Source organism: Triticum dicoccoides, chromosome 3B, assembly GCF_002162155.2.
Source record: "Triticum dicoccoides isolate Atlit2015 ecotype Zavitan chromosome 3B, WEW_v2.0, whole genome shotgun sequence".
Lineage (NCBI taxonomy): Eukaryota > Viridiplantae > Streptophyta > Magnoliopsida > Poales > Poaceae > Triticum > Triticum dicoccoides.
The window spans coordinates 639,026,121-639,040,480 of NC_041385.1; positions in this window are offsets into that span (position 1 = coordinate 639,026,121).

Genomic DNA, 14,360 nt, shown 5'->3' on the forward strand with positions numbered 1-14,360 from the left:
CTGGCTTTTCGCATTCGTTTGACACGTGGAAGATGGTCATTATGGGGCACAGAAGCCGAGGAGGACAACACGCACTAGAAGCCGGACACTATTCGACGGGTACAGGGAATTTGAAGAAGAACCCGCCTTGCAATGCCGAAGACAACTTGCACGCCGGACTTATCGTCATTGAAGGGAGCTACTGAGGGAGTCCTGGATTAGGGGGTGTCCGGATGGCCGGACTATGAACTTTGGCCGGACTCTCGGACTATGAAGATGCAAGATTGACGACTCCGTCCCGTGTCCGGATGGGACTTTCCTTGGCGTGGAAGGCAAGCTTGGCGATACGATATGAAGATCTCCTCCCATTGTAACCGACTCTGCGTAACCCTAGCCCTCTCCGGTGTCTATATAAACCGGAGAGTTTTAGTCCGTAGGAAGAACAACAATCATACCATAGGCTAGCTTCTAGGGTTTAGCCTCTCTGATCTCGTGGTAGATCCACTCTTGTACTACCCATATCATCAATATTAATCAAGCAGGAGTAGGGTTTTACCTCCATCGAGAGGGCCCGAACCTGGGTAAAAACATCGTGTTCCTTGTCTCCTGTTACCATCCGCCTAGACGCACAGTTCAGGACCCCCTACCCGAGATCCACCGGTTTTGACACCGACAGTGATCTTCAAGGGTATGAAGATGCACTCCCTCTCTCTCTTGTTGCTAGAATCTCCATAGATTGATCTTGGTGATGCGTAGAAAATTTTGAATTTGTGCTACGTTCCCCAACACCTATTGTCTTTGGATGTCAACCGTTGAGAGACAGAAGCACCAGATATGTTTATCGCATTGGAATGACGATCCAATAATTGAGTCATGTAATCATGTTATGGGCGGGCTATGTTTTTTTGTCTATTTGTATCTTGTTTTAGATGGTTGCTACATTGTTCTAATAAAGTGCATCATATTGTGCATGTGTTATAGAACCTCTTTTTTTTGTAGAAAACACTTATCATGCCTGAGTGAGAAACATAATCAATACTTCAAACCAGGCCATCATATTACATCAACAACAGAAATATCAAGCTTTATCATGGGCGATGATTTTTCTTTTGAACATGGGACAAAAAAGTCCTTGCAGCTGCATTATTTATCAAAAGTTACAGTGCGCTATAAGGACTCTAAAACATCTATCTCTATATACTACTTATAAAAAGTAGCATCCTTTTTGTGTCAGCAGAACACTTCCCAACCGGTTCCCCCCTCTCTCACTACGTTCCTTCATTGTTTTTTTTCTGTCAAACCAATTTTGTAGTCACACCACACCTTTTTTGCACCTTTATTGTACGCCAATCAATCACCAATTTACTTGCCTTCCGCATCAATTTCATCTTAACTTACATACTAAACATTATTTACACAATGACGGGCTGGATTTGATCAACATTTATTTACACTATCATGGAGGATTTGATAAACATTTATTCACACAATCAAGATCAGAATTTGTAAACATTTATTTACAAAATCAAATTTGTATGGCTGGGTAAATCACGAGCTAACGTAATTGATATTATATCTTGTTGCAACCCATGTGCATTGTCTAGGAAAACAAAAATACACCCATGTCCTCCCTACTTCCTAACATGACCCTAAAGAGATAAAAAAAGTAATCCAGTCCTCATGCAAGCAATAACCTCTTCGGAGTTGCTTTTGCCACCATCTCCGGCATGTTCCTCATCAGCGGGAAAGTAAGAAGAGGCCTCCCCATGGAGGTTGTTCAAGGCTCACCGGAACAACTTGCTTGGTTGGTCTTCAGCGCCGACGACCGAGGTCGATGTAGTGCCATAAGATGGATCGATGAACACACAACACAAATTCCAAACTGAAGAAAATATGCCCTAGAGGCAATAATGAAGTTGTTATTTTATATTTCCTTATTTCATGATAAATGTTTATTATTCATGCTAGAATTGTATCAACCGGAAACTTGATACATGTGTGGATACATAGACAAAACACCATGTCCCTAGTAAGCGTCTACTAGACTAGCTCGTTAATCAAAGATGGTTAAGTTTCCTAACCATAGACATGTGTTGTCATTTGATGAACGGGATCACATCATTGGGAGAATGATGTGATGGATAAGACCCATCTGTTAGCTTAGCACAATGATCATTCAGTTTTATTGCTATTGCTTTCTTCATGTCAAATACATATTCCTTCGACTATGAGATCATGCAACTCCCGGATACAGGAGGAATGCCTTTTGTGCTATCAAACGTCACAACATAACTAGGTGATTATAAAGATGCTCTACATGTATCTCCGAAGGTGTTTGTTCGTTTGGCATAGGTCGAGATTAGGATTTGTCACTCCGAGTATCAGAGATGTATCTCTGGGCCCTCTCGGTAATACACATCATAAGAAGCCTTGCAAGCAAAGTGACTAATGAGTTAGTTGCAGAATGATGTATTACGGAACGAGTAAAGAGACTTGCTGGTAATGAGATTGAACTAGGTATGAAGATACCAATGATTGAATCTCGGCAAGTAACATACCGATTACAAAGGGAATAATGTATGTTGTCATAATGGTTTGACCGATAAAGATCTTCGTAAAATATATGGGAACCAATATGAGCATCTAGGTTCCGCTATTGGTTATTGACCGGAGAGGTGTCTCGGTCATGTCTACATAGTTCTCGAACCCGTAGGGTCCGCACGCTTAACGTTCGATGACAATATTGTATTGTATGAGTTACGTGATTTGGTGACCGAATGTTGTTCGGAGTCCTGGATGAGATCACAGACATGAAGAGGAGTCTTGAAATGGTCGAGAGGTAAACATTGATATATATATGATGATAGTATTCGGACACCGGAAGTGTTCCGGAGGGTATCGGGTACGTATCGGGTCACCGGAAGGGGTTCCGGGCACCCCTGGCAAAAGATATGGGCCTATTGGGCCAAGAGGGGAAACACACCAGTCACCAGGGGCTGGTGCGTCCCCCATATGGTCCGAACCAGGAGGAGAAGGAAATAGGGGAAGGCAAAAGGAAAGAGGGGATTCGGCCTCCCCCTTCCTTTCCTCCTCCCTCTTTCCTTCCTCTCCGGTAAAAAAGGAAGAGGGGGGGGGGATTGGGGAGGAAACCCTAGTAGGATTCGGCCTACTTGGGTGCCCCTGGCTGCCTCCCCTCTCCCCCAACCTATATATATGTGGGCGGGACCCCTAGAATACACAACATCAATTGTTAGCTATGTGCGGCGCCCCCCTCCACAGTTTACACCCCCGGTCGTATTCTCGCACTGCTTAGGCAAAGCCCTGCGTGGGCCACTTCACCATCACCGTCACCACACTGTCGTGCTGACGGAACTCATCTACAACCTCGACACCTTGCTGGATCAAGAAGGCATGGGACGTCATCGAGCTGAACATGTGCAGAACTCGGAGGTGCCGTACATACGGTACTTGATTGGTCGGAATTAGAAGAAGTTCGACTACATCAACCGCGTTGTGAAAGCTTCCGCTTACTGTCTCAAGGGTACGTAGACACACTCTCTCCACCTCGTTGCTATGCATCTCCTAGATAGATCTTGTGTGAGCGTAGTGAAGGAAATATTCCCTAGAGGCAATAATAAAGTTATTATTTATTTCCTTGTTTCATGATAAATGTTTATTATTCATGCTAGAATTGTATTAACCGAAAACTTAGTACATGTGTGAATACGTAGACAAAACATAGTGTCCCTAGTATGCCTCTACTTGACTAGCTCGTTAATCAAAGATGGTTATGTTTCCTAAACATAGACATGTGTTGTCATTTGATGAACGGGATCACATCATTAGGAGAATGATGTGATGGACATGACCCATCTGTTAGCTTAGCATTATGATCGTTATAGTTTCATTGCTACTTCTCTCTTCATGACTTATACATGTTCCTCGGACTATGAGATTATGCAACTCCCGAATACCGGAGGAACACTTTGTGTCCTACCAAACGTCACAACGTAAATGGGTGATTATAAAGGTGCTCTACAGGTGTCTCCGAAGGTGTTTGTTGGGTTCACATAGATCGAGATTAGGATTTGTCACTCCGTGTTTCGGAGAGATATCTCTGGGCCCTCTCGGTAATACTCATCACTATAAGCCTTGCAAGCATTGTGACTAATGAGTTAGTTACAGGATGAAGTATTACGGAACGAGTAAATAGACTTGCCGGTAACGAGATTGAACTAGGTATGATGATACCGAGGATCGAATCTCGGGCAAGTAACATACTGATGACAAAGGGAACAACGTATGTTGTTTGCGGTTTGACCGATAAATATCTTCCTAGAATATGAAGGAACCAATATGAGCATCCAGGTTCCACTATTGGATATTGACCGGAGACGTGTCTCAGTCATGTCTACATAGTTCTCGAACCCGTAGGGTCCGCACGCTTAACATTTGATGGCGATTGGTATTATGAGTTTATGTGATATGATGTACTGGAGGTTGTTCGGAGTCCCGGATGTGATCATGGACATGACAAGGAGTCTTGAAATGGTCGATACATAAAGATTGATATATTGGACGGCTATGTTCGGACACTAGAAGTGTTCAGGAGAAGTTTCGGATAAAAGCGGAGTACCGGGGGTTACCGGAACCCCCCGGGGGTTTATTGGCCCTCATGGGCCAAGTGGTGAAGAGAGGAGGCAGGTCAAGGTGGGGCACGTGCCCCCAGCCCAAACTGGATTGGACTAGGGGGGCGGCCCCCCTTTCCTTCTCTCCTTCCCCTTATTCCTTCCCCTCCTAGTTGGACTAGGAAAGGGGAACTGTAGGACCTTGAAGTATGTCTAGAGGGGGGTGATTAGACTACTTGACCAATTAAAAACTTAACCTTTTCCCAATTTTAGACTTTGGCAGATTTTAGCTATGTTTGCACAAGTCAAGCAATCTTCACACAATTCAAGCAAGCATGCAAAGAGTATATGAGCAACGGAAATTAAAGCATGCAACTTGCAATAAAGTAAAGGGAAGGGTTTGGAGAATTCAAACGCAATTGGAGACATGGATGTTTTTGTCGTGGTTCCGATAGGTGGTGCTATTGTACATCCACGTTGATGGAGACTTCAACCCACGAAGGGTAACGGTTGCGCGAGTCCATGGAGGGCTCCACCCAAGAAGGGTCCACGAAGAAGCAACCTTGTCTATCCCACCATGGCTGTCGCCCACGAAGGACTTGCCTCACTAGCGGTAGATCTTCACGAAGTAGGCGATCTCCTTGCCCTTACAAACTCCTTGGTTCAACTCCACAATCTTGTCAGAGGCTCCCAAGTGACACCTAGCCAATCTAGGAGACACCACTCTCCAAGAAGTAACAAATGGTGTGTTGATGATGAACTCCTTGCTCTTGTGCTTCAAATGATAGTCTCCCCAACAATCAACTCTCTCTCACAGGATTTGGATCTGGTGGAAAGAAGATTTGAGTGGAAAGCAACTTGGGGAAGGCTAGAGATCAAGATTCATATGGTAGGAATGGAATATCTTGGCCTCAACACATGAGTAGGTAGTTTCTCTCTTAGAAATGGTAAGTTGGAAGTGTAGGTTTGTTCTGATGGCTCTCTCCATGAAGGAAGAGGAGGTGGAGGGGTATATATAGCCTCCACACAAAATCTAACCGTTACACACAATTTACCAATCTTGGTGGGATCAAATCAACAAACTCAGTCGGACCGATTTAGTAAACCTAGTGACCGTTAGTGATTTCGGTGGGACCGACATGCAACTCGGTAGGACCGATATGATTAGGGTTAGGGCATAACGTAATCTCGATGAGACCGATTACACAAACTCGGTGAGACCGATTTTGGTAATTAGCTAACCAGAGAGTTGGTCAGGTAAACTCGGTGGGACCAAATCGCTCTTTTCGGTGAGACCGAAATGTTACAAAAGGGAAACAGAGAGTTTACATTGCACTCTCGGTGGGACCGATCGCTCACTTCGGTTAGACCGAAACGTTATGAAGGGAAACAGAGAGATTACAATCCCATCTCGGTGAGACCGAGATCCCTATCGATGAGACCGATTTGCCTAGGGTTTATGGCAGTGGCTATGACATTTGAACTCGGTGTCGCCGGATAGAAAGAATCGGTGTGACCGATTTTGACTTTTAGGTTTAGGTCATATGTGGATATGAGAAAGTAGTTGAGGGTTTTTGGAGCATATCACTAAGCACTTGAAGCAAGAGGCTCATTAAGCAACAGCTCATCCCTCCTTGATAGTATTGGCTTTTCCTATAGACTCAATGTGATCTTGGATCACTAAAATATAGAATGTAGAGTCTTGAGCTTTTGAGCTTGAGCCAATCCTTTTGTCCTTAATATTTTGAGGGATCCACTTTCATCATCCATGCCATGCCATTCATTGAGCTTTCTTGAAATATTTGTCTTGGAATAGTATTAGCTCAATGAGCTATATGTTGATATGAATTACCAAAACCACCTAGGGATAGTTGCACTTTTAATCTCCCCCTTTTTGGTAATTGATGACAACATATAGATCAAAGCTTCGACAAATGATAATAAGATTGAAAAACATCATCGCTTTGAGAAGTATGTGATAAGCAAGAGCTCCCCCTAAATTTGTGCATAGTTTAAGATTTGCTTTGGACTGCAAATGCACAAGGAATTAGGCTCATGGGTTACTCTTCCATGTCACATACATCTTGGTGGAGCACTCAAAATAGTAAAGGTTGAATACATGCACTCATCACCAAGCAAAGTGAATGATCATATAAGGATAAATAAGATAATATCATCTAACAAGCATAAGTGTAGCTTATGATCAAACACATGATCATCAATGTCTCACAGATAATAGCATAGTATCTCAAGCAAGCAAAAGCAAACAAAGTTCAACCAAGAAGATACATCTAACAAGCATAAGTGTAGCTTATGATCAAACACATGATACATCTTGGTGGAGCGCTCAAAATAATAAAGATTGAATACATGCACTCATCACCAAGCAAAGTGAATGATCATTTAAAGATAAATGAGATAATGTCATCTAACAAGCATATGTGTAGCTTATGATCAACCACATGATCATCAATGTCTCACAGATAATAGCATAGTATCTCAAGCAAGCAAAGCAAATAAAGTTCAACCACGAAGACAAGAGAGAACAAAAGCAAACTCTCTCTCTCTCTCGAATCCTATGATCTATACATTTTTCTCCCCCTTTGGCAACAAGTTACCAAAAAGTTCCTAGAAAATGCATAGTACTATATCGTCTCTCAGGCTTGGTCTTCAGTTGGTGGTGTAGAGATGGCTCCTTGGACGAAGACTTCAGTTGATGTGGATGGAGCTGAAGGAGTTGGTGCTGGAGCTGGTTGCACTGGTGCTATAGCTGGTGCAGATGAAGTGGCTCTGGTGTCTGTCACAGGCTCTGCAGCTGATCTTTGAGCTCGAGGCACTCTGACAAATGCATCAGTAGTTGTCGTGCCCTTCCTCTCCTGCATGTTATCCTGTAGCTGCTCCACAACTGACTGAATCTCAGTTACTTTAACATCTAAATCATAGAATTTTTGTTCCATGATTCTTTCCAGGCTCTCCTAGTTTTGAGTTAGGGTGGCCAACCCCTTCTCAATCCTCAGAGTTGATGCTATAAAGTAACCAAGTTGGTCCTGCTTGCTCTTCAAAAAGTATTCAGATGCCTCCTCTAGAGTTGGCATCTTGGCAGCCTTCTCTTTCTTTGTTTTCTCCTTCTTCTCTTGAGCTTGCACTGACGATGGGTCATCCTCATTCATGACAGCTTGATTGTCCTCAAAGTCTGGATAGGGAACAAAGTGTTCCTTATCCAACAGATACTTTCCTGTGCCCATCTTTGAGTTGACCAACTCCTGGATTTGTGGGGCATATCCACAACTTCTCTTTTGGTCTGCTGCTGTCCTCTTGATAGTCTCAACTATGAGGCTCATGACCTTGAATCTCTGTGGCAGATCAAAAATGTGAAGCATATTGATTGCATGCCCTCTGATCATGTTGTGGTCACCTGACTTGGGCAAAAGAGTGTGCCTAAGAATCCAGTTGATTGTTGGCATCCCTGACAGAAGAAAGTGGATAGACCCAAACTTGAAAGTTTCAAGGGCCTTGTCTGGGATCTCCTTGTACATATGAGACATGTAATTGTGATCCTTCTTTTTCTTGGAGTAGACATCAAAGTCATCTTCCTTCTCCTCTGGGGCATTAATCAGATTGGCCCATTCCTAAATAGTTGATTGGTACCTTGTACCTTCAGACATCCAGACAATCCTGCCATCAGGATAAAAGTGAGCTGTGGAGTAGAATTGCATAACTAGCTCATCATTCCAGTTTGTGAACTTCTGTCCAACAAACTCATCAACTCCACAAGCCTTAAAGCTGTCATACACTCCTGGGTAATGATCCTCATTGGCCTTCATGTATTTCCAGTCCACCCATCTCATGTCACAGACTATGGGCTTCTTATCCAACAACACAGTCTCATAGAAGTCGTGCTGTTCCTTAGTGTGGAACCTGTAATCTACAGCAGTTCTTCTCCTGATTGCATATGGATCAGACAATCTCCACTGCCTGAGCCCTGCATCCTTCCTTAGCTTCATATTTTCAGCCACTGGATGAGCATCGTTGTGGTCTAGAATCTTGGGTTTGAGCTTCCTTAGGACTTGTCCTTCATCATCTTCCTCAGCAGCAACTTCAGGCACTGGGGCCTTGTTCTTCTCAGCAGCTGGTATACTCCCGGTAGTCCTCTTAGGTGCAGATTTGGCCTTGGAGGCAGCTTTGGGTGCTTCGATGTTGCAGCCCCTGACCTTATGGCATCACCCATCAGCTTCTGTGCCTTGGGTGCTGGTGCAGCAACCTCTTCTTCCTCCTCCTCTTCCATCATGGAAGGTTGTCCAACAACTCTGGCCATGGTCTTTCTGACCCTTTCCTATCTCTTCTTTCCTTCTGCAGCTGGCTCCTGGGGATTAGGTTTCTCTAGTTCTTGTGTTGATCCTCTGACCTTCAGCATAGGTGTACTCTTGGCAGGGACCTTCCTATTCAGTCCAGGCTTTGTGGTCTTAGCTGAGTTATACTCCTTTTTGAGCACTAATTTCTTGGAAGTAGCCTCATCTTCAGCTGCCACATAGTCCTCATCCTCTGAGTCTGAGGTTCTCTTCCTTCTTGCTCTTGTGGCTGCTTTGGGCAAATTGCTAGGAGTACTTCTGTTGCCTTCATCTGAGGAACTGGAGGGACTAGTGCCCTCACTCATGTGAATCTGCTCTTCTTCCCTTTTCTGACTATCACTTTGGTCTGACATGATGAGAACTCTAACTGCTGACCCTGTGAATTGTTATGGATGAGATAGAATGGATGAGCATCACAAATTGCAGAGATTTTTGCAAAAGAATGATTCAAAAACTTAGTTTTAGTTTTCCAAAGAAAGCATTTCGGATCAACCGATTTTCAAACTCGGTGATACCGAAGCAGTGTTGGAACCTAAACTAGTGATCTCGGTCAGACCGAGTCACAGTTCGGTGGCACCAAGACTGCTAGGGTTTCACTGAGTCCTAAAATCGGTCACACCGATTAGCAATTCTTGGTCAGACCGAGAATTACTAGTGCAATGGCATTAGCCGAATTGGTGGGACCGGGTTTTTCAACTCGGTGGGTCGGAGATGGTTTCAGCGGAAACCTAACCCTAAATTTTCAAATCGCATCTATTCTACGAATTGTTTTGATTGGATATATGTGTTTCAATCGTGGCAAGAATCATAATGTACACAATGTGCTGAGAATCAGACGATGATAGCACTATGATCGAGTTCATACCCTAATTCGGCGATGAACTCGCTACAGCGGCAACGGCGGAGACGAAATCCGTTGACGGCGGCAGAGACCAGCGACAGGAGGCGGCTGGCAACAAAGTCGATGATCCGGAGACCTAGAAGGCAGAGCGAGCTATGCACGGGCGAGAGGTTTGGATAAGGTTTTCCAAAATTTTGCCCGTGTGTATATATAGCCCTACACTGTCGGTGTGACCGAGTTGAACAACTCGGTGGCACCGAGATGCAAAACTGTTGACAGTTACAGCAACTCGGTGAGACCAAAAAGTTCGAATCGGTTGCACCGAGATTGAAAACCTAGATCGACTTAGTGATCTCGGTATGACCGAAATGGAAGAATCGGTCAGACCGAAACACACAAAGAAGTTTTGGAAGTTTAAGTCTATGACGAATCGGGGACTCCAAGTGATCCTCACACAGAGTGGTTCAAATCTGACTTGATCAAATTTTGTGATGTAGCATGAATAGAGTTTGAGACAAGAAAAGCATAGATAGCTAGAGAAGGTTCTTAGGCATTCTTGTCCATCCACTTGGCAAAACAAAAAGAAACCAATCAATCAAAGCAACAAGTGGATGTCCTCGAATGAGTTAAATATGCAACCAACATGCTCACACAATAAGAAGGCAAATGAAATATGTGGCAAAGCATGCACAACCAATTCTAGCATCTATCAAACAATTGGCGATGACTAGGTCATCTATATATGAGTATATTGACTTAGGAGTCAAATGAGAACATTTGATCATAGGTCATACTCATCGTTTAAGCTCAAGTGGGGTTACCACTTTTACATAATACATTGATTTGTTCACATCATTAGAGTTGCTTTGACTCAATTCTTAGAGTTAAGCTCCCCCTAGATGTGAGATCCCCCCTTAGAGGGATGAACTAACATTGGGTTTTGTCAATGATGACTTCATGTAGGTGTTGAAGATGTGGATGCTTAATGTTGATGTAGATCATTTGGAGCAATCCTTTGGAGTGAGTTGCACTTTCAATACCTACATGGGTTAGTCCCACAAGGAACAAACAAGAATATCCATAGACATAGAGTGATGCACACACAAGATGATGTCCATGATAGCTTTAGGTTACCTTGTCCCTTGCCTTACCAACATGAGGGTTTGTGACTCCTTGAACTAGTGCAAGATATGGAAGTTGATTGCACTTGTACTTGCCATAATGATACGAGTGAAGAATGTTGGCGGAGTCACCCTCAAGAACTCTCTAGTTCTTCTTCTTCGGGATCCACATCATCTTGATGGGAATCCTTGGAGTTGTAGTTGTGCTTGATGAAGTAGAACTTGACGTAGTCTTGGGAACCCACTTGACCAAGGCCTTAGGTGCTTCTTCAAATGAATCAATCTCCTCTTGAAGCTTGTCCTTGCATTTGTTCTTGTGGTCTTGTGGTGGAAGATAATCTTGTGCTTGTGTTCCCTTGAAGGAAGTAGGATCATACTTCTCTTGTTGAGGAACAAACTTCGTCTTGGGGTATTGATCTTCTTCCCACTCAACTCCATTGGCATTGAACTTTCGTTCAAAACCAACACCTTGATTCTTCTGGTGCCTTCCTTGCTTGCATACAATTTCCTCGAATTGCTTACTCCCGGCAAGACTGTTGTAAACACCTTTATCTATAATTCCCTTCAATAAGTTGTTTTCTTTCTCAAGTGTAACTTGGCTAAGAGAATCATTAGTGGAATCAAGAGGACTACTAGAAGCAACAATATTGGATTTAGCATGATTATTGTTACTACTATAGAAAGAATCCTTCTTGTTGTTGTTACTAGACTTGACTTGAGGCATGTAAGCAGATAAGAGTAAACGCTTGGCAATGTAAGAAGAACTTTTCTTGCGAAGATCATCATTAATTGCTTTTAAGAACTCATGCCCTTGCTCAAGATTGAGCTTTTCAAAGCGTAACTTCTCATGAGTCCTCAAAAGTTCTCGATGATCCCCTAAGATAGTTTCATGAGCCAACTTAAGAGTGTTTAGTTCTTTAGTTAAAAACTCAATCTTCTCCTTATAATTGTCATTCGTTTTATCTTGTTTAGAATGATTAATTGACGTTTCATCATAGTATTCATCACTAGAGTTGTCAATAAGTAAATCATCATCACCTAACAAGTCATCTTCGTCACTATTGAAATCAACATACTCGGGATGAGTTATCTTAGGGACTTTAGCCATGAAGCATCTTCCAATTCCTTCATTTGGTGAATCAAATATATCGTAGGAGTTGGTTGACACAAGTGCTAGACCGGCAACACCTTCATCTTGAGTATGTTCGGAGTCGGAGTGATAGCTTCTCTCGGAGTGATGTTCAGAGTCGGAACCGGATACCCATTCACCAACATGAGCTTGATGTCTTCATTTTGTGTAGCTCTTTGATGACTTGTCCTTCCTTTCCGAATCCTTGCTTCTCCGGGATGTTCTTCATTCATAATGATCATCTCTACTCCTTCTCTCTCTTGGTGGTGATTCTTCTCTTCTATTGTAGGGTGCCGTACACTCATTGGAATAGTGTCCGGGTCTCCCACAATTGTAGCAATTGCGCTCTCAACTGGAAGATCTTTTGTCATTGTAGGACCTTGACTTAGAGCTTCCTTCTTTGCTTCTACTCTTGTAGAATTTGTTGAAATTCTTCACCATTAAGCTCAATTCTTCATTGAAGGTTTGTTTATCACTTGATGATGTAGGATCTTCACATGAGGCTTTGTAAGCACCACTTGACTTGTTGCTAAGTTCCTCTTTATCCTCGAGTGACATCTCATGAGCAACGATTCTACCAATGACTTCCGTTGGCTTGAGATTCTTGTAATTGGGGATCATTTGAATCAATGTGCACACGGTATCATACTTTCCATCCAATGCTCTTAGGATTTTCTTGATGATGAATCTGTCAGTCATCTTTTCACTTCCTAAGCCAACAATCTCATTTGTGATAATAGCAAGCCTAGAGTACATTTCAGCGACACCTTCACCATCCTTCATTTTGAACTTGTCAAACTGACTTTGGAGCACATCCAACTTGGATTCCTTGATGGAGTCGGTACCTTCATGCATATCAATCAAGGTATCCCAAATTTCCTTTGCATTCTCAAGACGGCTGCTTTTGTTGAATTCTTCAGGGCATAATCCGTTGAAGAGGATATCACAAGCTTGAGCATTGTATTGCAGCATCTTCAACTCTTCCGCACTAGCTTCACGGTTTGGTTCCCTCCCATCAAAGAATTCACCTTGCAAGCCAGTACACACAATAGCCCAAACGACGGGGTTATGTCCGAGAATACGCATTTTCATCTTATGCTTCCAACTAGCAAAATTAGTTCCATCAAAGTAAGGACCTCTACGGTGATAATTTCCCTCGCTAGACGCCATACTCTCCTAGGTTGTGAAACCAAGGCTATGACCACCAAAAGCTATGGAAATCAAAGCAAATGGAGACCAAGGCTCTGATACCACTTGTAGAACCTTGAAGTATGTCTAGAGGGGGGGGGGGGTGATTAGACTACTTGACCAATTAAAAACTTAACCTTTTCCACATTTTAGACTTTGGCAGATTTTAGCTATCTTTGCACAAGTCAAGCAATCTTCACACAATTCAAGCAAGCATGCAAAGAGTATATGAGCAGCGGAAATTAAAGCATGCAACTTGCAAGAAAGTAAAGGGAAGGGTTTGGAGAATTCAAACGCAATTGGAGACACAAATATTTTTGTCGTGGTTCCGATAGGTGGTGCTATCGTACGTCCACGTTGATGGAGACTTCAACCCACGAAGGGTAATGGTTGCGCGAGTCCACGGAGGGCTCCACCCAAGAAGGGCCCACAAAGAAGCAACCTTGCCTATCCCACCATGGCTGTCGCCCACGAAGGACTTGCCTCACTAGCGGTGGATCTTCACGAAGTAGGCGATCTCCTTGCCCTTACAAACTCCTTGGTTCAACTCCACAATCTTGTCAGAGGCTCCCAAGTGACACCTAGCCAATCTAGGAGACACCACTCGCCAAGAAGTAACAAATGGAGTGTTGATGATGAACTCCTTGCTCTTGTGCTTCAAATGATAGTCTCCCCAACACTCAACTTTCTCTCACAGGATTTGGATCTGGTGGAAAGAAGATTTGAGTGGAAAGCAACTTGGGGAAGGCTAGAGATCAAGATGCATATGGTAGGAATGGAATATCTTGGCCTCAACACATTAGTAGGTAGTTTCTCTCTTAGAAATGGTAAGTTAGAAGTGTAGGTTTGTTCTGATGGCTCTCTCCATGAATGAAGAGGAGGTGGAGGGGTATATATAGCCTCCACACAAAATCTAACCGTTACACACAATTTACCAATCTCGGTGGGACCGAATCAACAAACTCGGTCGGACCGATTTAGTAAACCTAGTGACTGTTAGTGATTTCGGTGGGACCGACATGCAACTCGGTAGGACCGATATGATTAGGGTTAGGGCATAACGTAGTCTCAGTGAGACCGATTACACAAACTTGGTGAGACCGATTTTGGTAATTAGCTAACCAG